The 27,244-nt window shown below is 34.9% G+C and overlaps 1 pseudogene across 1 annotated transcript; it reads right to left on the bottom strand.

The window, feature by feature from the left end:
• Positions 1-1,009: 1,009 nt before the first annotated feature.
• On the bottom strand, positions 1,010-19,947 carry LOC108315780 (annotated as a pseudogene). The gene is made up of 2 exons (XR_001830073.2): positions 19,868-19,947; positions 1,010-3,504 (listed from the first exon to the last, which is right to left on the bottom strand). The product of XR_001830073.2 is annotated as an X-ray repair cross-complementing protein 5-like (transcript).
• Positions 19,948-27,244: the final 7,297 nt, after the last annotated feature.

The raw sequence follows: 27,244 nt of genomic DNA on the forward strand, positions 1-27,244 counted from the left end.
TAGATATACAAATTATCGAGAGAAAGGAATTAAAGCTAAGGACTATAAAAACTTACCAAATTAAAAATGAAGATGATAAGTGAGGAAGAAAGGAACAAAGGAGATGCAAAACAATCAGAAAAAAAAAGGCTGTGGTGAGTTGTTACCTATCAATAATAACCTTGAATATAAATGAATGAATTCTCCAAGCAAAAGCAAAGTGACTGAATGGATTAAAAAACAATATTTAATTACATGCTGCCTACAAGAAATTCTTTTAAGCTTTAAGGACACATATATGTTGAAACAAAAAGGAGGAGGAAGATATTCCATGCAAATAATATTCAAAAGAGAATAGAGGCAGCAATACTTATGTATCTGATAAAACAGACTTCAAGTCAAAGCTGTTGCAAGAGACAAAGAAGATAATTATTTAATGATAAATGGATCAATTTATTAAGAGGATATAACAGTGGTAAATATATATGCACTCAACATTGATGCACCTAAATATATAAAGCAAATATTAATGGACATGAAGGAAGAAATAGGTACCAATACAATAATAGCAGGAGAATACGATACATATTCAAAAATAGATAGATCAATCAGACAGAAAATCAACATGGAAATACTAGATTTGAAATGCACTTTAACCTAAATGGAACTAACAGACTGTATAAAACTCTCCATTGTACAGCAGCAGAATGTACGTTCTTCTCTAGTGCACATGGAACATTCTCCAGGATAGACCATATGTTAGGCCAAAAAACAAGTCTTAACAAATTTAAGATTGAAATCATACCTAGTATTGTTTCCAAACATAATGATATGAAACTAGAATTGATAACAGGAGGAATCTTGAAAAATTTATAAATATATGGAAATTAAACAACATGCTTCTGAACTACTGATGGGTAAAATAAGAATTCATAAGAAAAAATTTAAAATATCTTGAGCCAATGATGGAAACACAATATATAAAAACCTATGAAATGTGGTCAAAGTAGTGCTTTTTTTTTTTTTTTTCAACAATGACTCTTTATAAACTTGTATGGGGTCTAAATTATCTCTTGTAATATATTTGTGTGTATTCATTCCAGAGAGAATTAGGTGATCTGCCTTCAGGTAACCTGCTGGGAATTTCTCCAGAGCTTCTGGCTCCCCTTGAATGGCCGCCTCCAACTTGTTAGAACTCCCAGCATCACAGCGATGGCAGCTCTCTTAGATTCCCCACACATCCACGACCTATATCATGTCCAATAAATCATCCACATCACCACCTTCTTCAAATACGACTGCTGTGTCTTCACTTGGTTTTTCTTTGGGGGCCAGAAACTTTTTGGCTTCCTCAGCTGTGACAGAACTTCAAGATGCTTCCTCTTTGGCGATCAGAGTAATTCCATCATGAACAACAATTTCCCAGAAATGATTTAATTGTTTACTTTCCACTTTCTCTTGAAGGACTTTCAGGAAGTTGTTAAAGCGCTGCTCTTCTGAAAACTTAATGGCTTCTTCCCGGAAGGCCCTGATGCAGTCCATGCTCTTCATAAAATAAAATGTTTCATTAGTATCCAAAAACTGTTTGATGTGATTTATGAGCTGGTTACTTGCTTCCTCAAAGCTGGATTTCTTCTGTTTTCCTAGAACATGGAAGTTTTCAGCAGGATTCACACTTCCAACAGAGGTGACACTGCCTTCATTCAGGCTGGAGATGCTGAAATGGGCTCCCCCTTCCTCAGTCTTCAATTTTTTTTAGTGGTGAGTGGGTCCATCTTCATGGTTGTCTTGGAAAACATCCTGAGCAGTTACCTGATCATTTTTCTTGGCTTCAATCAGAGGAAAAAGAGTCTTTATTTTAGACAGCAGAATATGAAATTTCTTTGGCACCTCAGTGGGAGGATTCAGCATATTCCAAATATGCTGCTGAACTGGAGCCAGAGGCTCCCGGGGATATAAAGCTCAGTGCAGCAGACACTGGAATAATCTCTAAAATCGAGGATTTGGGATTTTGGTGGTTGGAAACAAGGCTTCAAGGGTGTTTGTCTTCTCATCTTTCTTTGCCAAGCTCATGGAGTCAATCAAAGTATCAATAGCATTCAACTGTGCCTCAGTGGGAGTGTATTTCTTACTGTTTTTCAAGGATAAAAACATGTATTGCCTCAAGTCTTCTATGAAAGGCAGCTGCACATACACCTAACACTCATAGTTATGTTTGATATGAGGAAAAGCCAAGCTGACTTGAAGATTAGCTCTTTTGTCATAAACATATCGAACTATGGCCACCATGTCTAAGTCATTCAAAGCATGAATCAGGGAGGAAGGTGCAACTGCTGCTGCCTCATCATCTCTTGCTGCAAATACCTTTAGAACTTGATTTCCCATGAAGAATCTTCTCTGAACCTGAGATGATTTACGAAATCCCAAAACAGAGAAGCACTTCCCCTCCAATTTATATTTCATTTGTTCCTCATCTACTTTAGAGAAAGGAACTATATCACTTCCATAGTGGAACTCTTGAATAATATCCTCTTTTAAAATTTCAGTTTCATCATCGTCATTTAAGCAATTAACTGTTTCTTTTTGTATATCTTCTTTTTTTAGGGTTTTTGCATCCACAACTGTACAAGTCTTTTAACTCTCTCCCATAGAATCGATTTATAGGCTGCAAACCTTATAGACAAATTGGAGCCAATGGTCAGTCAGCAGGGCCAGTGGATGGAATGTCTCTCAATTTTCTTGAAGACACACAGTTTTCTCAGACTCTCACTGAAGGAATAAATTTCATCCAACCCATCTTCACCTTCTAAAGATATCATCACCATTTTCACTATCTCAAGACCTTTTTGCTGTTCAGTAATTTCTTTTAGTGGAAAGGAAGGCCCATGGCCACCCAAGAGAAAGGGGCCATCTCCTCTGTCTCCACTTCCATCTTCCTTGCCAGGTGAGAAAGGCAAGAAGAATTGCAGGGAGATGTCACGTTTCTTTAAGCTATGAATTATAATATCCAGCTGACTTTTGCTGAATCGGCTGCTGAGGCCAGTGAATATTTCAATATGCCTCTTCTCGAACTTCTTTCCTATGGTTTCATGTCAAATCACATCCGTGCTCACGATTAGTGCATACAGGAAGTCAGCCTGTTTAGAACCTGGTTGGATTTTGCTTTCAATGTCCTCTAGCAAATCAAAATCCTGTAGCATCAGATGTCTGTGCACTGTGATGTTCTGATACTGATCACCACCAGAAAGCGGATTGTCAGTGCCATCTGTACCAAACAGGACTAAAGCAATCTTATCCTTGTTCTCAGCAAACACCTATCGCTGAACAAAAATGGTTATCACCTTCTTTGCTTGTTCAAATGGGGATTTCTTGACTAGGAAAAGAGTTACACATGGTAAAGCCCACATCTATACACACACAACAGCTGCCTTATTTCCCGACTGCACTGTGTTGCCAGTCTTCAGGAGCTTTGGTTGCTGCTTCCGGGCAGGAACCCGCCAAGTGGCAACTCCAGTCAAAGTAGTTCTAAGGAAAACATTTTATAATAATAAATGGCTCATTTAAAAAAGACTAATGCTAAATAAATAGCCTAACATTATGTTCCAAAAAGCTAGAATACGAAAAATAAAATGAGCTCAAAATTAGCAGATTAAAGAACAGAACAGAAATAATCAGAGAATAGGAAAAAAAAACAAAATAAAAAATGAATAAAACTAAAAATGGGTTTTTTACAAAATAAAGAAATTGACATATGTCTAGCTAGACTAAGAAAAAGATGACTCAAAAAAATAAAATAGGAAATGAAAGTGGACACACTACAACAGATGCCTCTGAAATTTAAAAAATCATAAGGGACTATTATGAACAATTATATGCCAACAAACTGGCTAACATGGAAAAAGTGAATGAATTTTTAGAAAAATTTAGCCTACCAAGATTGAATCAAGAAGAAATAGAAATATTAAACAGATTGATAAGAAATAAAAGAATTTAAAAACGTATTAAATACCTTCCAAGAAAGAAAATATCAGGACCAGATGGCTTGGATGAATTCAAGCTGAATTCTACCAAACATTCAAATAATTATTACCAATACTTCTTGAATGCTTTCAAAATATAGAGGTAAAGAAAACATGTCTGACTATATTTTACAGGCCCAGTATCACATTGATACTAGAGTTGGACAAAGAAATCACAGGGAAAAAAACAAACCAAAAACAAACTACAGACCAATATCTCTGATGAAACACTGATGCAAAATTTCTCAATAAAATATTAGCAAACCAAATTCAATAACACTTCAGAAGATTATATACCATGGCCAAGTGTATATATTCCTGGCATGCAAGTCTGAATTAAAACACATATCACACAATGGCATACTGGAAGATCAAAACAATATAATCATTTCAATTGATGCAGAAAAAGCATTTAACAAAATGCAGCATTTTTTCTTTCTTTCTCTCTATAATATGTAGAAAATATATACACATATATTTTATTGTACTGTAGGTTCTGGGGTACATGTGCAGATTATGCAGGATTGTTGCATAGATACATACATGGCAATGTGGTTTGCTGCCTCCATCCTCCAGTCACCTATATCTGACATTTCTCCCCATGTTATCCCTCCCCAACCTCCCTACCCCCCCATCCCTCCCCTATTCACCCCCAACAGACCCCAGTGTGTGATGCTTGCCACCCTGTGTCCATGTGTTCTCATTTTTCAACACCTACCTATGAATGAGAACATTAAGTGTTTATTTTTCTCTACTGGGGTCAGTTTGCTGAGAATGATGGTTTCCAGATTCATCCATGTCACTACAAAGGACATGAACTCATCATTTTTTATGGCTGCATAGTATTCCATGGCGTGTATGTGCCACATTTTCCTTCTCCAGTCTATCATCAGTGGACATTTGGGTTGGTTCCAGGTCTTTGCTATTGTAAATAGTGCAAGAATGAACATATGTGTACATGTTTCTTTATAATAGAATGATTTATAATCCTTTGGAGATATACCTAGTAATGGAATTGCTGGGTCAAATGGAATTTCTATTTCTAGGTCCTTGAGGAATCACCACACTGTTTTCCACAATGATTGAACTAATTTATACTCCTACCAACAGTGTAAAAGTGTTCCTATTTCTCCACATCCTCTCCAGCATCTGTTGTCTCCAGATTTTTTGATGATCACCATTCTAACTGGCGTGAGATGGTATCTCAACGTGGTTTTGATTTGCGTTTCTCTAATGCTCAGTGATGATGAGCATTTTTTCATGTGTTTGTTGTCCTCATAAATTTCTTCTTTTGAAAAGTGTCTGTTCATATCCTTTGCCCACTTTTGAATGGGTTTGTTTGTTTTTTTCTTGTAAATCTGTTTTGGTTCTTTGTAGATTCTAGATATTAGCCCTTTGTCAGATGGATAAATTGCAAAAGTTTTTCCCATTCTGTTGGTTGCCAGTTCACTCTAATGATTGTTTCTTTTGTTGTACAGAAGCTCTGGAGTTTAATTAGATCCCATTTGTCTATTTTGGCTTTTGTTGCCATTGCTTACGGTGTTTTAGTCATGAAGTCCTTGCCTATGCCTATGTCCTGAATGGTTTTGCCTAGGTTTTCTTCTAGGGTTTTTATGGTGTTAGGTCTTATGGTTAAGTCTGTAATTCATCTGAAGTTAATTTTAGTGTAAGGTGTCAGGAAGGGGTCCAGTTTCTGTTTTCTACAAATGGCTAGCCAGTTATCCAAACACCATTTATTAAACAGGGAATCCTTTCACCATTGCTTGTTTTTGTCAGGTTTGTCAAAGATCAGATGGTTGCAGATATGTGGCATTGCCTCTGAGGCCTCTGCTCTGTTCCATTGGTCTACATCTCTGTTTTGGTAAAAATTACCATGCTGTTTTGATTACTGTAGCCTTGTAGTATAGTTTGAAGTCAGGTAGCATAATGCCTCTAGATTTGTTCTTTTTGCTTAGGATTGTCTTGGCTATGCAGGCTCTCTTTTGGTTCCATATGAAGATTAAGGTGCTTTTTTCCAGTTCTGTGAAGAGGACCATAGGTGGCTTGATAAGGATAGAGTTGAATCTATAAATTACTTTGGGCAGTATGGCCATTTTCACAATATTGATTCTTCCTAACCATGAGCATGGAATATGTTTTTCCATCTGTTTGTGCCCTCTTATTTCCTTGAGAAGTGGTTTGTAGTTCTCCCTGAAGAGGTCCTTTACATCCTTTGTTAGTTGTATTCCTAGGTATTTTATTCTCTTTGTAGCAATTGTGAATGGGAGTTTGCTCTTAATTTGGCTCTCTTAGTCTGTTATTGGTGTATAGGAATGCTTGTGGTTTCTGTACATTGATTTTGTATCCTGAAGTTGCATATCAGTTTGCTGAAGTTGCTTATCAATTTCAGGAGATTTTGGGCTGGGATGATGGGGTCTTTTAAATATACAATCATGTCTTCCAATACTATACTGAACAGGAATGGTGAGAGAGGGCATCCTTGTCTAGTGCCAGATTTCAAAGAGAATGCTTCCAGTTTTTGCCCATTCAGTTTGATATTTTCTGTGGGTTTGTCATAAACAGCTTTTATTATTTTGAGATACATTCTATTGATACCTAGTTTATTGAGAGTTTTTGGCATAAAGGGCTGTTGAATTTTGTAGAAGACCTTCTCTGCATCTATTGAGATAATCATGTGGTTTTGTCTTTGGTTCTGTTTATGTGGTGGATTATGTTTATAGACTTGTATATGTTGAACCAGCTTTGCATCCCTGGGGCGAAGCCTACTTGATTGTGATGGATAAGCTTTTTGATGTGCTTTTGCAATGGGTTTGCTAGTATTTTATTGAAGATTATTGCATCTATGGTCATCATGGATATTAGCCTGAAGTTTTCTTTTTTTATTGAGTCTCTGCCTGGTTTTGCTCTCAAGATGATGTTGGTCTCATAAAATGATTTGGGAAGGATTCCCTTTTTTTGTATTGTTTGGAACAGTTTCAGAAGGAGTGACACCATCTCCTCTTTGTACATCTGGTAGAATTCGGCTGTAAACTCAACTGGACCTGGGCTTTTTTTCGTTGTAAGCTATTAATTGCTGCCTTAACTTCAGCCCTTGTTATTGGTCTATTCAGGGTTTCAACTTCTTCCTGATTTAGGCTTGGGAGGGTGCAAGTCTTGATAAGTATTTCTCAACAATTTAGATATAGAATGAAATTTCCTCAACATAAGGGTCATTTATAAATAACCATAGATAACATGATGATCAATGGAGAAAAACTGAAGACCTTCCTGGTAAGATCCAGTACAAGGCAGGGATATGCACTCTCACCGCTTCCGTTAAATATAATATTGGAAGTATTATCATTATTCTATTTTTCTCAAAAAATTGTGATGATTGTTTTATTTTTCTCAAAAAATAGCCTTGCTCTATCATCCAGGCTGAAGTGAAGAGTTGCAGTCTCGACTCACTGCAACCTCTATCTCCTGGGTTCAAGCAATTCTCATGCCTCAGCCTCCTGAGTAGCTGGGATTACAGGCGTCTGCCACCACACCCAGCTAATTTTTGTATATTTAGTAAAAACAGAGTTTCACCATATTGGCCAGGCTGGTCTCGAACTCCTGACCTCAATCGATCCTCTCACTTTGGCCTCCCAACATGCTGGGATTACAGGTGTGAGCCACCGTATCCAGCAGCTTGGTCACTGTTGCTTTGTAACGGAGCTACTGATTGTGTTCTAGTAGCTTTGGGGATGAGTCTTTAGGATATTCTATGTGCATAATCATGTTATCAGCAAACAGTTACCGTATGACTTCCTCTTTCCTGATTTGGATGCCCCTTTTTTTCTTTTTCTTGCCTGACTAATCTGTTAGGATTTCCAGTACTATGTTGAATAGAAGTGATAAAAGTGCGCATCTTTGTCTTTTTCCAGTTCTCAGGGGAAATGTTTTTAACTTTTCCCCATTCAGTATAATGTTGGCTGTGGGTTTGTCATAGATGGTTTTTATTACCTTAAGGTAGGTCCCATCTATGCCAATTTTCTTGAGAGTTTTAATCAAAGAGATGCTGTATTTTTTGAAATGGTTTTTCTGCATCTATTAAGATGATTATGTGATTTTTGCTATTAATTCTGTTTATATGATGTATCATGTTAATTGACTTGCATATGTTAAACCATCCCTGAATCCTGGATATGAAACCTACTTAATCATGGTGGACTTTTTTTTTTTTTTTTGATATGCTGTCGGACTCAATTCTCTAGTATTTTTTTGAAGATTTTTGCATACATGTTCACCACGGATATTTGTCACTAGTTTTGTTTTTGTGTTATGTCCTTTCTTGGTTTTGGTATTAGGGTGATACTGGCTTTCAAGAATGATTTAGGGAGGAGTCCTTCTTTCTGTATCTTTTGGAATAGTGTCAATAGTATTGGTACCAATTTTTCTTTGAATGTCTGATCTAATTGAGCTGTGAATCAATCTGGTCCTGGACTCTTTTTGTTGGTAAATTTTTCATTATTCTTTCAATCTTGGTGCTTGCTATTGGTCTGTTTACAGTTTCTATTTATTCCTGGCTTAATCTAGAAGGATTGTATATTTTCAGAAATGTGTCCATCTCATCTAGGTTTTCTAGTTTATGTGCTAAATTTATTGAGAATCCCTTATATGTGATGAGTTCTTTCTCTCTGTGTTCAAAAGTCTCTGTCATTAATTTTAGACAGTTTGATTATTATGTTTCTTGGTATGGGTCACTTTGAGTTAGCATATTTGGATTTTGTTGAGCTTTCTGGATGTTTATATTCATGTCTTTCCTCAAATTTGGGAAATTGTCAGCCATTATTTCTTCAAATGTTCTCTTAGTTCCTTTCTTTTTCTCTCTCATTTTTACATGATCACAATGCATATGTTGGTCTGCTTGATATTTTCCTAAAGATCCCTTAAAGTTTGTTCATTGTTCTTTATGATTATTTCTATTCCTCAGACTCAATAATTTCTATTGTTTTACCTTCAATTTCACTAAATTTTTAAACTATGTGTTCATATCTGCCTTTGGAATCCTCTGAATTTTTCATTTTAGTTGTATTTTTCAGCTCAAGAATTTCTTATTGGTTTCTTTTTAGGTTTTCTATCTCTTTAATTGTATTTACATTTTGATAATACATCATGTTACTGGCTTTGTCCATGACTTCTTTTAATTCTTTGAGGGCCTCTAAGACAGTACTTTTAACTACTTTGTCTAATATATCTGTCATTAAATTTTTTTCAGAGACAGTTTTAGATGTTTTCCTTTAAATGAACAATAATTTTTTATTTCTTTATGTGCCTTGTTGATTATTTTTGGTCAAAAACCATACATTTAATACATTTAAACTATACTACACATCTAATAATGTGTTTTCTCTGGATATCAGATTCTCCCCCTTACCTGGAGTTTGCTGTTTTCTTTTTATTTAATTTTTTTTACAAACCGATTCAGGTTTTTTTTTTGGTTTTTTTTTTTTTCTGCTGAGGACCCACCTGAGATGTTAAAACCTTCTCAGGTCTTTTCTTAGCCTGTACCTTCCCCGGTGCATAAGCAGTAACTTTATAACTCCCCCTGTATATGAAGTTGTTTTTGAATGGCCTGGTCTTAAATGTCCGGCTTACAAAAGGAAATAAAGAGAAAAATGATGGGGGAACAAAAAAGTGCCTGCCCTTTAAATCCCCTGAAATCAAGTCACCCTTATGGGGCAGGGCTTACAACAAAGAAGGAAGGGGTTACAACAATGGCTGCTGCCTTTTATACTGCACCTCTGTAATCAGAAGTAGCAATCAGCAATCAGAGCACACATACCTTATATTTGGAGAATAAGGTACTTTTCACCTACCCTAGCTCCTGCAAACTATGGGCAAGGTGTTCCAAGAACATTTGCACAGACGCTTGCCATAGAAGTGAAGAGTGGAGGATGTGTAGCTGCTACTATACTCAAAACTGAAATTGACGGAAACTAACTACAATATATTATTTAAGTCTTCCCTGGAAGTTGCGAGCCTTCAGTAGATACAAGAGTTCCAAAATAGTTACGTCATAAATATTCTACCAGTGTAATTGTTTTCCAGGTAGAGAGACAGACTTCTGGTACTTCCTACTCCAGTCTTCCCAGAACCCTCTTCAATCCATTTTGTACATACAGAACACCTGTGTGTGATAATCACTTCCAGATCAGGTTCATCATAGGAATGGCATAGACAGGTCTGATCAGAGGGAGAAAAGAACACTTCCGGAAAAAAGAAATGATGTAATTTTTTATATTTGGTTTTTCCAAACTGATAAATCAGGGAAACTATATGGTTTTTATTTTTAAATATACTGATTATTTTCTTTGTAAGTTCTCTATGTTTTTTTCCCCAGGAATTTATTTAGAGACATGGCTCTCAACTTGGTGTAAGGCTCATATGTTAGGGAGAAGAAAAGAATTTTTTAAAGCCATATGAACAACTCTGAGACTCTGTACAATTCTCTTCTTACTTCCCAAATTTCACAATTATGAAGCCCCACTAAAATTATTGGTATATATTACAGAGGGATAGTAACCAAAACAGCATGGTAGTGGTATGCAAACAGACTCATAGAACAATGGAACAGAATAGTGAACCTAGAAAGAAATCCACACACCTACAGTGAACTCATTTTTGCCAAAGGTGCCAGGAACATACACTGGGGAAAAAGTAGTCTTCTCAACAAGCAATGCTGGAAAAACTGAATATCCATATACAGAAGAATGAAACTAGACCTCTTTCTCTCATGATCACGAAAATCAAATCAAAATGGATTATAGACTTAAATCTAAGACCTCAAACTGTGAAACTACTGTTAAGAAAACTCTCAGAAAATTCTCTAGGACATTGGTCTGGGCAAAAATTTCTTTAGTAATACCTCCACAAACATAGACAACCAGAGTAAAAAAGGATAAGGACTAATGGAATCATATCAAGTTAAAAAGCTTCTGCCCAGCAAAGGAAACAATCAACAAAGTGAGGAGACAACAAACAGAATGGGAAACAATATTTGCAAACTACCCATAAGGAGCTCAAACAACTCTACAGGAAAAAAAAATGTGATAACCCATCTAAAAAAATAAGCAAAATATTTGAATAGAATGTCAAAAAAGAAGACATACAAATGCCAAATAGGCGTGTGAAAAGGTGCTCAACATCATTGATCATCGTGGAAATGTAAATCAAAACTGCAATGAGATATCATCTCACCCCAGTTAAAATGGCTTACATTAAAAAGACATAACAGCAAAGCTGGTGAGGAGGTGGAGAAAGGGAACCTTCATACACTGTTGGTAGGAATGTAAATTAGTACAACCACTATGGAGAACAGTGTGGAAACTCCTCAAAAAAACAAAGTTGAGCTCCATATGATCCAGGAAACCCACTGCTGGTTTTATACTCAAAAGAAAGTAAATCAGGATTTTGAAGTGATCTCTACACTCTCATCTTTGTTGCAGTACTGTTTACAATAGCTGAGATTTGGAAGAAACCCAAGTGTTTATCAACAAATACATGGATAAAGAAAATATACTTATACACAATGGAGTATTCTTCAGACATAAGAAAGCATCAGTTCCTGTCATTTGAAACATTGATGGAACTAGAGGTCATTACATTAAGTGCAATAAGCCAGGCACAGAAAGACAAACATCACGTATTCTCACTATTTGTGAAACCTTATAATCAAAATAATTGAACTCATTGACATAGCGAGCAGAAGGATGGTTACCAGTGGCTGTGAAGGGTAGTGGGAGTGTGACAGGGGAGGTCAGCTGGTTAATGGGTACACAAAAAAAATAGAAAGAATGAATAAGAACTAGTATTTGATAAAATAACAGTGTGACTATAGTCAATAATAATTTAATTGTATATTCTAAAATAACTTAAAGAATATAATTTGTTTGTTTGTAACACAAAGGATAAATGTTTGAGGGGGTAGATACTCCATTTTCTATGATGTAATTATTATGCATTGCATGCCTGTATCAAAACAACTCATTCATTCCATAAATATATATGCCTATTATGAACCCACAGAAATTTAAAATACAAAAATAAAAAAGACAAAAAGAAGAAATAATTTTTAAAATTTCAGTTAAGAAAATTGCTATTAATGCCCTTATTTTCATGATTGGTTTAAATTAGATAAAGCTTTCTTGTTTTATGTATGCATAGCACTTAATAGCGATTATTTTGGTAATTATTCTCAAACATGTAACAAATTACTGACGTTACTTTTTTGTTTAAAATACATATAAAAAGCATTTTTATCATTAAAAATACATTAAAATCTTAAAAAATAAATGACAAAAAATGTCATTGTAATGGTCATCTTTTCAGCCTTTCCTTTAAAATTTGTCAGCCTCCAGATAATAGAAGTTTCTGTTGCAAAAAGAAAATAATAATTCCATTTATGTGTATATGTGTGTATATACGTATATGTGCACACACATACTACAGAATCATCAATATTCTGAAGTTTCTTCATCTTTTCATGACCCTTGACAACTCAGCCAATTACTCCGTAGCAGCTTGAAAACAAGAAATGCAGCATCTCTGGTGCAAGCCATCAAATTAGAATTCAACCATAAGAGCAGCCCATGTGAGAACCCACAAATCAGGACACATGTCAGAGAGACAGTAGACAGGAATGATTATTCTACCTAAATTACCCCCAAGAGACTAGAGGTAGCAGCAGAACAATCCACCTAATTGTAATGCAGAAATGGAGAGAATCTAGTATATTTTCCTGAAGCTGAACAGAATCTGTAGTATGCTTCTGGAATGTCCCAAACCAGCTCTGTGTAAAACTAAAGCACTATTCACTTTATTAGTAAACTTCAACATGTGATCCAAGGATTATCTGATTTGAAATTAAATTGTAGATTCTGGAACTCAATCCCCTTAAATCTCTTAAATCGGAAACTCTGAAGTTGTCTTTCAAGAATTTGCATTTCTAACAGAGTATCCAGTGGATTATTTTTAAAATAATATTTCATGGAAACATAATTACATGTAGAAAATAATGTGTGATGAATACCCATACTAAGATTTAAAGCATTTCCATCATTCTAGAAAGTTCCTCTTGCCCCTTTTTAGTCAACTCCCCTCAATATACCAACGATGCTAAGTGAATTTCTAACTTTTCTTAGTATACATTGGTTATTTCTGCTCCTTAGCCTCATAAAAATGGAACCTATGGAAACTGGACTTTGAAAATCAAAGCTTTGTAGAGCAGAAATTGTCATAAGAAAGTCTGATATTGGAATTCTTCTGAAGTGATGGATCTGTCTCAAGTTATCTCATTTTAAGGATATTTTGCCTCTGAGGCAGGTCCATTATGTGGTTGCCAGATAGGCTGTGAAGCTGAACTCTTCTGCACCAAGGATTTCACTCTTAGAGTCAAAACCAGCTTAAGAAATCAACTACTACATTTTCATTGTCACATTTTCACCATTTCTAAAGTTATTTTTGTCTTCAATTTGAAATTATGTAAGAGGAATTTTAAAAACACTACAATGACAACCAGTCAAAATTTCAGTTAATATCTGGCTTTAAATAAAATAATCACAAGTGGCTATCTCAGCATTTACTGTTTCTTTTCACAGTCCTTTCAGCTTGATTGTTACAAGATTTCACTTAAAAATTCTAGGTTGTTTCTCAGAATGAGAGAATAACACAGCAAGGAAACAGTTATAATTATCAGAGAAGCATGAAAATTATGATGCAAAACACATAGTAGACCACCTAGGCTTCAGCCCTGCTGGAGAGATGTTGGCCACTGTGGTATGTTGTTGAATGTTTTGCCAAGTTCAGTGCTTCAAGCAATTTGACTTAACCTTTTTTTGTTTAACTGAGTCTTCCACAATCAAATAGTTGTTGGATCACAGACTTGCTGGAGATGTAAATTAACTTTTCTTTCCCTTGTGTTTCCCTCTACAGACTCCAGCGAGGTAAGTCAGCTTTTCATTAAATAGTCTTCTCTCTTGATCTCTGATGTCAGAAGGAGTGATAAAAGTTAGAAGTGACAGTCGTACTTCCCTGTACTGCTGCTATACCAAAAGGCCTGCTTGGAGCTGGCAGGGGATGCATGTGAGATTAAATGAGAAGAGGAATAATCTAGACAGTGAAGAATGTATGCATGGCTGATGGGCAGCATGGGATGGTCAGGACAGGAAATAGTGAAAGAGGGCTTCTGAAGACGTTTTCAACTAAAGGTGATCCCATAAGTGGAATATGCTGGGGAAACCTGGAATCTCAAATAGTCACTTTATCAGCTGCATTATTACCAAATAGGATGTTGGCTAATGTTCTTTTAAAGCTTACCATCTGATTTGGGCTTTACCCTGTTTGGCTTAGTTTTTTTCTTGCATTAACTATCATTGCTCAGAAAAATACTGTTAACTATATTTCAATTTATATGTTTGCAAACTGCTCTTTCTTGAAGCAAATATTTACTCATATCTTTAATGCTATCATGTAGAAAACATTAACTTTGCACCAAGATGTGAGTCAACTTGTAACTGTGGGACTTTTAACTGGTCAATAAGAGGTTCACAGTTTATAGTCAAGCTTTTTTAGGAAGCTGTAGTTTCTACTTTAATTTATTGTAGATGTAAAGAAAAGAAAGCTACTATAATTCTGGGTCACTCAAGTAGCCTATTAGCTCCATTACCTTCTGCTTCAAAGAATAATATATCATTGAAAATGTTACTAATTCTGAACTGAGGTCTTTTTCATTTCTTTGACCTTTGATACTTCCCATTGATTCAGCACAAACTCTATTTCATAGTGATGGAGATAAAATGCATATTTCCACTCTATTCTCAATTCTGTACATCGCTGTTGGAGAAATAAAAATTTTATAACTTTGAAGTGATGTGCTAAGAGATGAGGGTTCAAAAAAAGAGAGAAATATATGGTTACCAGGAATCGTAAAATTGGCAAAATCTACAAAGTCGTCTAGAAAAACAGGGCATTTGCATTGAGAATAAAAAAATGCTGGTCCAAATTGAAGCTCTGCTCTTAATAATTGGAAATCACATAATCTGAATCTTATTTTCTTGATCTGTGAATTGAGTATACTATTACCTGGCCTTTCTAAAGTTTTTTTCTGGGGTTAAGGGTGAAAATCAAACGAAGTAATCAATGTGAATATACCTTGTGTATCAAAAAGTACTATGAACATGTGCACAGTTGCTGTTGTTTTTGCTGCTACTTGTGCTGATGGTGATGACAAGCCTCATGATATTCTAGAAGACAGATAAACTGGACTACAAACCCAAGCTACTGTTCTGCTAAATGTGTGTCACTATTTAGTGTATGTCACATTTCTATATTAAATTTTCTTATCTGTAAAATGAGGTTAAATATTGCTGTTTAAAATCAGCACACAAAAATATAATTATTTAAATAATATATAAAGTATATAACGTTAGAAAATGCCAAACACATAATAGATGATTAATAAATATTATTTTTCTTTGTAACTCCCTCCTACACACACACACACACACACACACACACACACACACACCACACTCTGAAGCACACATTTGGGACCAGGTCAAGAGTTGGAATTAGAGCAAGAATTGGCAATTTCGAGCCTGTGAAATAAATCTGGTCCACACTCTGTTTTTGTAAATAACATTTTATCTGAACACAGCAACACTCATTTACTTACATATTACCTATAGTTACTTTTGCACTATAATGACAGAATTGACTAGTTGCAACAGAAATTGTATGGCCCATGAAACCTAAATACAGACCCATATAGCCCTTTACAAAATGTTTTCTGATTCCTGGTGTAAAGAAAGGATCTAGAATTACAAAAATAAGAAATGTATAGTCTTGTGACTTGACGTATACTTATATGAACAACAGATACAACCTTGAAAGTGTAGATGGAATCACAAACATTTTGATGTCAGGACTTCTTTACAATTAAAAAACTTTAAAACATGTTGGTTTTATCTGTCTATATTTATCATATTCAAAATTAAAAATAAACTTGTTTTTAAAAATATTCATAAAATTATCTTACTACATATTAAAATAAATAACTTTCATTAAAAATATATTTTCCAAAGCAAAAAATTAGTTAAAATATTAGTGCTTTATATTTTTGCAAATACCTTTAATGTTTGACAATGGGAATATAATATCTGTGTCTGCATTCAATCTGTTCTGATAATATACATTATAGCATTTGCAAAATTCTGCTGTACACTTGCACAGAGTGAGTGCAAAGAACACCCTAGCATTATTATAAAAATAGTTCTGAGTTTGTTGACACTGAATTGTCCAATATTACAGTTTGAAAACCACTTCGTGGCTATGTGGGCTCTTTTTGGTTCCATGTGAAGTTTAAGGTATTTTTTTTCCAGTTCTGTGAAGAGGGTCATAAGAAGCTTGATGGGGATAGCATTGAATCTATAAATTTCGTTGGGTAGTATGGCCATTTTCACAATATTGGTTCTTCCTCACCATAAGCATAGAATATTTTCTCATCTGTTGTGTCCTCTCTTATTTCCTTGAGCAGTGGTTTGTAGTTCTCCTTGAAGAGGTCCTTTACATTCTTTGTTAGTTGCATTCCTGGATATTTTATTCTCTTTGTAGCAATTGTGAATGGGAGTTTGCTCTTGATTTGGCTCTCTTAGTCTGTTATTGGTGTATAGGAATGCTTGTGATTTCTGCACATTGATTTTGTATCCTGAAGTTGTGTATCAGTTTGCTGAAGTTGCTTATCAGTTTCAGGAGATTTTGGGCTGAGATTATGGGGTCTTTTAAATATATAATCATGTCTTCTGCAAATAGAGACAATTTGATTTCTTCCTTTCCAAAATGAATACCCTTTATTTCTTTTCCTTGCCTGATTGCTCTGGCTAGAACTTCCAATACTATACTGAATAGGAGGGTTGAGAGAGGGCATCCTTATCTAGTGCCAGATTTCAAAGAGAATGCTTCCAGTTTTTGCCCATTCAGTATGATATTGGCTGTGGGTTTGTCATAAATACCTTTTATTATTTTGAGATACATTCCATTGATACCTGGTTTATTGAGAGTTTTTAGCATAAAGGGCTGTTGAATTTTGTTGAAGGCCTTCTCTGCATCAATTGAGAATAATCATGTGGTTTTTGTCTTTGGTTCTGCTTATGTGGTGGATTATGTTTATAAACTTGTGTATGTTGAACCAGCCTTGCATCCCTGGGATGAAGCCTACTTGATTGTGATGGATCAGCTTTTTGAGGCACTGTTGCAATCGGTTTGCTAGTATTTTATTGAAGATTATTGCATCTGTGTTCATCATGGATACCGGCCTGAAGTTTTCTTTTTTGGTTGAGTCTCTGCCGGGTTTTGGTATCAGGATGATGTTGGTCTCATAAAATGATTTGGGAAGGTTTTCCTCTTTTTGTATTGTTTGGAACAGTTTCAGAAGGAGTGCTACCAGCTTCTCTTTGTACGTCTGGTAGAATTCGGCTGTGAACCCATCTGGACCTGGGCTTTTTTTGGTTGGTAGGCTATTAATTGATGCCTCAACTGCATTCCTTGTCATTGGTCTATTCATAGTTTCGACATCTTCCTGGTTTAGACCTGGGAGGGTGCAAGTATCCAGGAATTTGTATCCTGAGACTGCTGAAGTTGCTTATCATCTTAAGGAGATTTTGGGCTGAGCCGAGGGGCTCTTCTAAATATACAATCATCTGGAGACATCATGCTACCTGACTTTAAACTATAGTATAAGGGTACAGTAATCCAATGTGCATGGGACAGGACCCAAAATAGAGATATAGACCAATGGAACAGAACAGAGGCCTCAGAGGCAATGCCACACATCTACAACCATCTGATCTTTGACAAACCTGACAAAAACAAGCAATGGGGAAAGGATTCTCTGTTTAATAAATGGTGTTGGGAAAACTGGCTAGCCATGTGCTGAAAGCAGAAACGCGACCCCTTTCTGACAGCTTACATTAAAATTAACTCCAGATGGATTAAAGATTTAAACATAAGACCTAACACCATAAAAACCCTAGGCAAAAGAAAACCTAGGCAAAACCATCAGGACATGGGCATAGGAAAGGACTTTATAACTAAAACACTAAAAGCATTGGCAACAAAAGCTAAAATAGGCAAATAGGATCTAATTAAACTCCAGAGCTCTGTACAGCAAAAGAAACAATCATTAGGGTGAACCTGCAACCAACAGAATGGGAAAAATTTTTTTGCAATCTTCCCATCTGACAAAGGGCTAATATCCAGAATCTACATAGAACTAAAACAGATTTACAAGAAAAAAATAAACAAACCCATTCAAAAGTGGGCAAAGGACATGAACAGACGCTTTTCAAAATAAGACATTTATGAGGCCAACAAACATATGACAAAACGCTCATCATCACTGGTCATTAGAGAAATGCAAATCAAAACCACATTGAGATACCATCTCAGGCCAGTTAGAATGGCAATCATTAAAAAATCTGGAGACAATAGATGCTGGAGAGGATGTGGAGAAATAGAAACACTTTTACACTGTTGGTGGGAGGATAAATTAGTTCAACCATTGTGGAAGACAATGTGATGCTTCTTAAAGGACCTAGAAATAGAAATACCATTTGACCCAGCAATCCCATTACTGGGTATATATCCAAAGAATTATACATCCTTCTATTAGATTTATAATCTAATAGAGACACATGCACACATATGTTCATTGCAGCTCTGTTTACAATAGCAAAGACCTGGAAGCAACCCAAATGTCTCTATATAGACACATGCACACATATGTTCATTGCGGCACTGTTTACAATAGAAAAGACCTGGAACCAACCCAAATACCCATTGACAATAGACTGGACAAGGAAAATGTGACACATAGACATCATGGAATACTATTCAGCCATAAAAAATAATGAGTTCGTGTCCTTTGTAGGGACATGGATAAATCTGGAAACCATCATTCTCAGCAAACTGACACAAGTAGAGAAAAACAAACACTGCATGTTCTCACTCATAGGTGGGTGTTGAAAAATGAGAACACATGGACACAGGGAGGGAAGCATCATACACTGGGGTCTGCTGGGGGGGAATAGGGGAGGGACAGAGGGGGCTAGGGAGGTTGGAGAGGGATAACATTGGGAGAAATGCCAGATATAGGTGACGGGGGAATGGAGGCAGCAAACTACAATGCCATGTATGTACCTATGCAACAATCCTACATGTTTTGCACACGTACCCCAGAATCTAAAGTGCAATAAAAAAATACATATATATATATATATATATATATATATATATACACACATATATGAGAAACCACTTCTATAAGGTGGTATGTAAATGTACAAAATCCAAACCAGGATAATAACCTCAAAATATAAAATTTAACTTATAATTTTAAGACCCCGATAAATTTTACTCTCTGCTTTATAACAAATAATTTGTTTTGAATACAGATATATTTTGTTAAGCAGAAGACTGTGCACTAAAAGGTAGTCCTTAAACCAAAATCCCCTGTATAAAACCACATATTTTCTATTGATTTGCATTTTTCAAAGGTAAAAATGGATTCACATTTTTATGTGTAAAATTTACTGCCTATGATCCCATGTCTTATTTACTGAGGAGGCAAACCATACTAACCCAGAATCAGGGTTTTGTGTCCATCCATTTTAAATATAATTGCCTCTGCTATTTCTAAGTCCCTGTTCTGCAACCCTGTGGCTCTTCCAAATTTGAGAAATAGTTGTGATGGGCCCCGTACTGAGTATTAGTGTTTCCCAGAGGTACTATTAATGTTTATGGCCAGATCATCCCTGAGTTTCCATTAAAAGAAAGAGGTTCTTAGGCACTGCAACTTTTCCCCATCAGATTTTCTGATCATCTGCCTTTGCTCCTCAGGAGCTCCATTTGCCTCCCTGTGTTTGTCCATCCCTGCGAATGCCAAAGATATGGAATAAATGAGCCTACTTCTGTGGCACTGTGAGGGGAATCCTTGGCAATGTGTCCATATCTACTTGATGTCTCCTTACTTCTTCGATCACTAATGTAGAATTAGATCACTAATGTAGAATTAGATCAGGCACAAGCTACCACAAAAAATAAACATAGAGTGTTTGATGTAAATAAAGAAATCTTTAAAAATTACGATACAAACATGTTCACTGTGGATAACTTAGAAATACATATGCACAAAACCGAAACCAAATGTACACCCTAATATCACCACTAGAAACAACTATTTTGGAATACTTTTAGTGCTCTCATTATTATTTTAATTAGTCACTTGTGATCTCATTTAAAACTTAAAAACAAGTACTAAATGATTTCTTTAAGATACTCAACTAGTAGAAAAACTTAACCTACTATTTTCACAAAACCTCATCACAATAAATACTTATTGAAAAATAATAACCATATGTTATCTTTTAAAATACTTTTAATAAATATTATTTTACTAAGAGTATAGAAAATTTATATAGGCTTTTAATTATTATTTTTGAATAAAATGAAATCATTTATTTTCTATTAGAGAATTGAAAAATAGTGTTTCTATTTAAGTAAATTCAAATAAACTTGTGCAAAAATGCATAACTGGTTTAATGCATAACTGAACTTGACATTATTTCAGGTAGGACAGACTGGATAATGAAATGAGCAATATTGGGATTATAATCAGCTGAACAGTGAAAATTTAATTTTTTATGTGATTTACACATGAAAAAGTAAAAAAGAGGATTTGATTTATAGATAATAATATCCTTTAGCTATTACATTTAAAACAATTAAATTTAAAAATGGCAATGAACTCAGTACTTTTTATGTTTTTGCAACACATGATATGTATCACTGTACAATTTCAGTTTTTGAAGGTTTTTGATAAAATTTAACATAACTTCATGCTAAAAACTCTTGATAAACTAGGTATTAATGGAACATATCTCAAAATACTAAGAGCTATTTATGACAAGCCCATAGTCAATATCATACTGAATGGGCAAAAGCTGGAACCATTCCCTCCGAAAATCAGCACAAAACAAGGATGCCCTCTCTTACCACTCCTATTCAACATAGAATTGGAAGTTCTGGCCAGAGTAATCAGGCAAGAGAAAGAATAAAAGTATTTGAATAGTTAGAGAAGTCAAATTGTCTCTGCAGATGACATGACTATATATTCAGAAAACTCTATCATCTCAGCCCCAAAACTCCTTAAGCTGATAAGCAACTTCAACAAAACCAATGTGAAAAAATCACAAGCATTCCTATACACCAATAATAGACAAACAGAGAGCCAAATCATGAGTGAATTCCTATTCACAATTGCTACGAAGAAAATAAGACACGTAGGAATACAACTTGCAAGGAACATGAAGGACTTCTTTAAGGAGAACAACAAACCACTGCTGAAGGAAATAAGAGAGGACACAAACAAATGGAAAAACATTCCATACTCAGGGATAGAAAGCATGAATATAATGAAAATGGCCATACTGCTCAAAGTAATTTATAGATTCAATGATATTCCCATCAAAACACCGTTGACTTTTTCACAGAATTAGAAAGAATGACTTTAAATTTCATATGGAACAAAAAAAGCCCATATAGCCAAGACAATCCTAAGCAAAAAGAACAAAGCTGGAGGCATCATGCTCCCTGACTTCAGACCATACTACAAGGCTACCATAACCAAAGCAGCATGGTATTGGTACCAAACAGATAAACAGACCAATGGAACAGAACAGAGATCTTGGAAATAACATCATACATATACAACCATCTGGTCTTTGATAAACCTGACAAAAACAAGCAATGGGAAAATGATTTCCTATTTAATAAATGATACTGGGAAAACTGGTTAGCCATATGCAGAACCTGGATCCCTTCCTTACACTTTATACAAAAATTAATTTGAGATGGATTAAAGACTTAAATGTTAAACCCAACACCACAAAAATCCTAGAAGAAAACCTAGGCAATACCATTCAAGACATAGGCATGGGCACAGACCTCATGACTAAAACACCAAAAGCAATGGCAACAAAAGTCAAAATTGACAAATGGAATCTAATTAAACTAAACAGCTCGTGCACAGCCAAAGAAACTATCATCTGAGTGAACAGGCAATCTAGAGAATAGGAAAAATTTTTGCAATCTATCCATCTGACAAAGGACTAATATCCAGAATCTACAAGGAACCTTAAAAAATTTACAAGAAAAAACAGCCAAATCAAAAAATGGGTGAATGATATAAACAGACACTTCTGAAAAGAAGACATTTATGTGGCCAAAAGACGAAAAAAACTCATCATCACTAGAGAAATGCAAATCAAAAACACAATGACTTTTTATTTTTGAATGCAGTTGACCGCATTGAGTGATTTGTTCTCATCATAAAGGGAAGATGGATCAGAATGAGTAATAATTCTTTGGTGAGTTTTAGGAAAGCGGAAAGATGTCCTGTTATTGTTTTTTCAACAAATGCTTAATGATTAACTTCTATGTACAAGGACCTGCTTCCATAGTTTCTATCTTCAGAACCCTCAAAATCTGAACCTTGAATCAGAAAAAAAAACTACTTAGGATATATTGTTGATTTCAATATTTTGAGATTTAATCATAAAATAAAATGGCAAAACATAGAAGTCAGTTACTTTAATTGGATACATTGAAGAATCTTTGAAATGGTCACTCAAGCCCAATTTGAAGAATGAGTTGAAATTTGCTGGAGACATAAAGAGAGGAAGGGAACAGTTAGAAGATAGCCCATGAGGGGATTTAAGAATTTTCAGACCAGTGTGGTGGCTCATGCCTGTAATTTCAATACTTTATGAGGCTGAGGTTGGAGGATCACTTGAGGCCAGGATGTCAAGACTAGCCTGGTCAACAGAGTGAGACCCCATCTCTACAAAAATAAAAAGCAAAATATTAGCTGGATGTGATGTCATACCCTTGCTGTCCCAGCTAATCTAGAGGCTGAGGTGGGACAATTGTTGGAACCCAGGAGTTCAAGGCTGCAGGGAACCATGATTACACCACTGAACTCCAGGGTAGGTGACAGAGAACAACCCTGTCTCTTAAAATAATATATAACTTTGAACCATTATAATCAAGTCCTTAAAGTGCTCTTAGTTACCCATCCATTTGCACAAGGAATAGCATGTGCTGTGATAGCTTAAGTGCAGGTTGTTATGAGAGCCAACAGGAAGATCATCATACCTGGATTGTGGGGAGAAATAAGGGAAGGCAGCAAGGAAGATCAGGGAATGTAAAAGTTAACACATTAACACACTTAACGTAAGTGGGTGAAGGAAGAATAGGTAAATGCCTACTTAATAAAAGAAGAAAATAAACAGCATCAAATTTAAGAGGTTATAAAAAATTGTGTTAAAAAGCAAGACATATGAGGGTAATAATAACAATAAAATCATAAGTCAGAAAAAATGTAGTTGCAAAATCTTGACTGGCTTCTAACAAAAGAAACGATCATAAAACAGATAAGTTTCAATAAAATTTAATTAGGATAAACTACACATTTAAAAATTACAAATAAAGCATATAACAACAGGTATGAAGATATTTAAAGTTATAATTTAATACAATGATATATTAATATTTTAAGTCTTAATTAAGTAGATAATTTAACTTTAACAGATGACTATAGCAATAACAAAGTAGTATACACTAAAAAAGGATAACTTTACTCCAAAAAAACTTCACAAGCAACGAACTTATAGAAAATTTCCTTCAATAATCAAGAAATGTAAAATGTCAACAAAATGTTCAATGACATAGAAAAGTGGGGGGAAAACCAAATTTTTAACAAAGCTTTTGTAAATCTGATATATATAATCTGATAATGGCAACAGTGAAGAATATTACAGAACCTCTTTCAGATAAACATATGGAAAATCTTCGAAAACCTTCCCAAAATATTAAGGAAAGTAACATAAAAATCAGAATCAATGTCATAAATGTATTGAACAAAATTCAAGACTGATTTCTGATTAAGAAGAAAACAATTACTGGGAAAAGTGAAAATATTAATATCTAACTAATACATCAAGGATGCCAATCTACAATTTGCTAATAGCATTATATTTACAAAATTAACATGAGAAGGAAATAATAATAACATTATGTTACAATTCTGGGAATTCTGATCAATGCAATAAAATAGCAAGCAGAAATAACTGATTAGAAAGAAGTGATAACTCATATTATTTACAAATATTACAAGTATAAGGAACCTTAAAATGATTATTTTCTGGAATTTATTATAATAAATTATTAAAGTCTACCTTAGGAAAATAACACTAAGAAATGTTATTAACAAAAATATTTTTGGATTTATTTATGTTAACAAAATGTGGAAAAGCCTAAATATTTAGCTAGAAGGAAATGGAACCTTGATATAGACTGGCATTAAACTTAGTTTCTTAATTAGATTAAACTATGCTTCTATGAGACTTTTGTATTGCTCCAAGTCTGTATGCATAGACACTGACTGAAACACAATGTGGGTCATAATACTGAATATGTGATATAATGATAACCATGAAGAAAATACCAGAGAACCAAATGGAAGGAAAGCAGCAAACCCTGAATAATGATTACCTTTGGACTGTGGGATCTTAGTTCCTTTTACTCTTCCTACTAATTTGAAATTTGCAAATTTATTACCTTGAGAATTTGAGACTACATTATATATATAATTAGAAAACATAAAATGCGTGCTAAATAAACAAATATATCAAATTCTGTTTAGAATTCACTTCCCCAGGAAACTTTCCTTGATTAATCCTACTCGCAGTGATCATTACTTTATATGGCACCCCCATACTTATGTATTCAGTTTTCACCATATTAATTTGCATGTTTTAAAAAGTCAATTTATGAGTATAATCATAGCATTTCTACATTTATATACTGTAGTTTCCAAACTGAATTATAAGCTTGAGAATATGAGCAACCACAGTGTATTTCCAACTATATTTGTACAATAAATCATGTGGTACTTTTCACAGAGTGAATGTTGTTAACAAACTGAACACCTGATGAAACATTAGAAACATGGGAATGTCTGACAAGAGGAACAGACATGAAATGAAATCGAACATTTTGTATAATTCTTATTGCCTCTTAACCCTACTTGTTGAATTACAAAGATACATATACAAAAAGTTGAGCATTATACTCTTTTAGCTGTACGTTATCATTTTGAAACAAACTTATACATGGCTTGTCCAATAGTGCTCCCATTGTAAAAACTTTTAAGCTCTAACTTTCTGCCACTACTACATTACCTTTATATTAGTTTATGACATACTTCTTTTTGAGGTTCTGTCAATATTCGTCTGAAGTATTTTGGTGTAAAAATTTGATAGTAATGAGAAAATAGATAACTGCTTCTAATAGGTAGAAGTCATTACCACTGCTTTTCCTATTAACACATACTCACTATTTCTTCATGTCCCAGATGTTCAGGCATATGGGAATGAAAAAAATTAATGAGTTGGAACCTCTTGATTTAGTTATTCTGGTGACAAACAATCTGTATAGCTCATTGATGATTGTTTTACCCTTGACAAAGTAGCTGCAATTGTTACTTGCAGATGAAGCCACACTTAATTTCTTTTCTCCACTCCCCACTTAATTGTATTTGTTATTCCTGATCAGAGAAATCAGTTAAGAAACATGCCACTAACTGCATGTGCTCCCTATACTTATCGATTAGCAAAAGAACACTATTAGTGTTTCCTACTTTAGCCAGATAAAAAAAATGTGATCCAGTAATTTAGTGAATGTTACTCACTTCAGGGGATAGGGCTTTGGTCAAGAATTGTGAGAAGCTCTTGAAAAAGGAAAAGAAAGCCTTCCATAACAGTAATGCAATTGCAAAAGCAAAAGGAGAAAAATGCAAATGTATTAAATCAAAAAATATTTTAAGATAAGGGAAAAGAAGGTTTAGAATTGTGAGTCACATACAAATTGTGAAGGTGAGTAATGGCCCAGAAATCAAAGCAGAGGGGAAAATATGGTTGGTGAATATAGTTACAATGCTACTTAAATAATGTTATTAGCAGCTAGCTCAATTCAAGCTTTGAAGAAATAGAAATAGAGTGTTTATAACAGTACTCTTAATCTACTGGTGACAATATTAAGACAATTGTTGAAATATACTTAAAAGAAAAGAAGTTAGTGAAAGCAGAGAAGGAAAGACTATTGAACTTTTATGGTTTGCTTTGTAAAAATGTTCCCATGTCCAACGTTACATACACACAAAAAAAATACTGAAAATAGCAAATCTTGGCCATTCAAATGAGAGTCAGCTATTAATTCTTTGGCCATAGGCTGTATTTCCACAAGCAAGCTTTAGCTAAAATATGTGATTCAATACAGATACTATTTTTTTCCAAGTGTTTACAACCCGTTTTAGTCCATTTAGACTGCTATAACAAATTACCTTAGACTGTGTAATTTATAAACAGAATTTATTGTTCACAGTTCTGAGGGTTGGGAAGTCCAAAATCAAGGTGCCAGCAGAGTTGGTATCTGGTGAGGTTTGTTTCTCATAGATGGTACCTTACTGCTGCATCTTCACATGACATAAGGGTAAAAGGGGCAAACTAGCTTCCTCAGGGTTCTTTAATAAGGGCACTAAATTATTCATGAAGGTTCCCCCTCAACTCCCATGCCATGATCTACTTATATCCAAAAGGCATCACCTTTATTTATTTATTTATTTTTGAGATGGAGTCTTGCTATGTTGCCCAGGCTGGAGTGCAGTGGCATGATCTTGGCTCACTGCAACCTCTGCCTCCCAGGTTCAAGCAATTCTCCTGCCTCAGCCTTCCAAGTAGCTGGGATTACAGGAGTGTGCTAATTTTTGTGCTAAAATTAGCCATGCCTGGCTAATTTTTGCATTTTTAATAGAGATGGCATTTCACCATGTTGGCCAGGCTGGTCTAGAACTCCTGACCATGTGATCCATCCATGTCAGCCTCCCAAAGCGCTGGGATTACAGGTGTGAGCCACCATGCTCAGCCTGGCCTCACCTCTTAACACCAACATAATTGGGAATTCCATTTCAATATATGAACTTAGAGAGCTATAATCATTGAGCCCCTAGCACAAATCAAGTTTGAATTTTTGAGGCACCTGTCAAAATATACATTTGAAAAGAGCAGAATGTCTGGAATGCCAAATAAATTACATTAGCGGAGGCAAAT

Source organism: Cebus imitator, unplaced genomic scaffold (genome assembly GCF_001604975.1).
Source record: "Cebus imitator isolate Cc_AM_T3 unplaced genomic scaffold, Cebus_imitator-1.0 Scaffold9, whole genome shotgun sequence".
Taxonomy (NCBI): Eukaryota; Metazoa; Chordata; class Mammalia; order Primates; family Cebidae; genus Cebus; species Cebus imitator.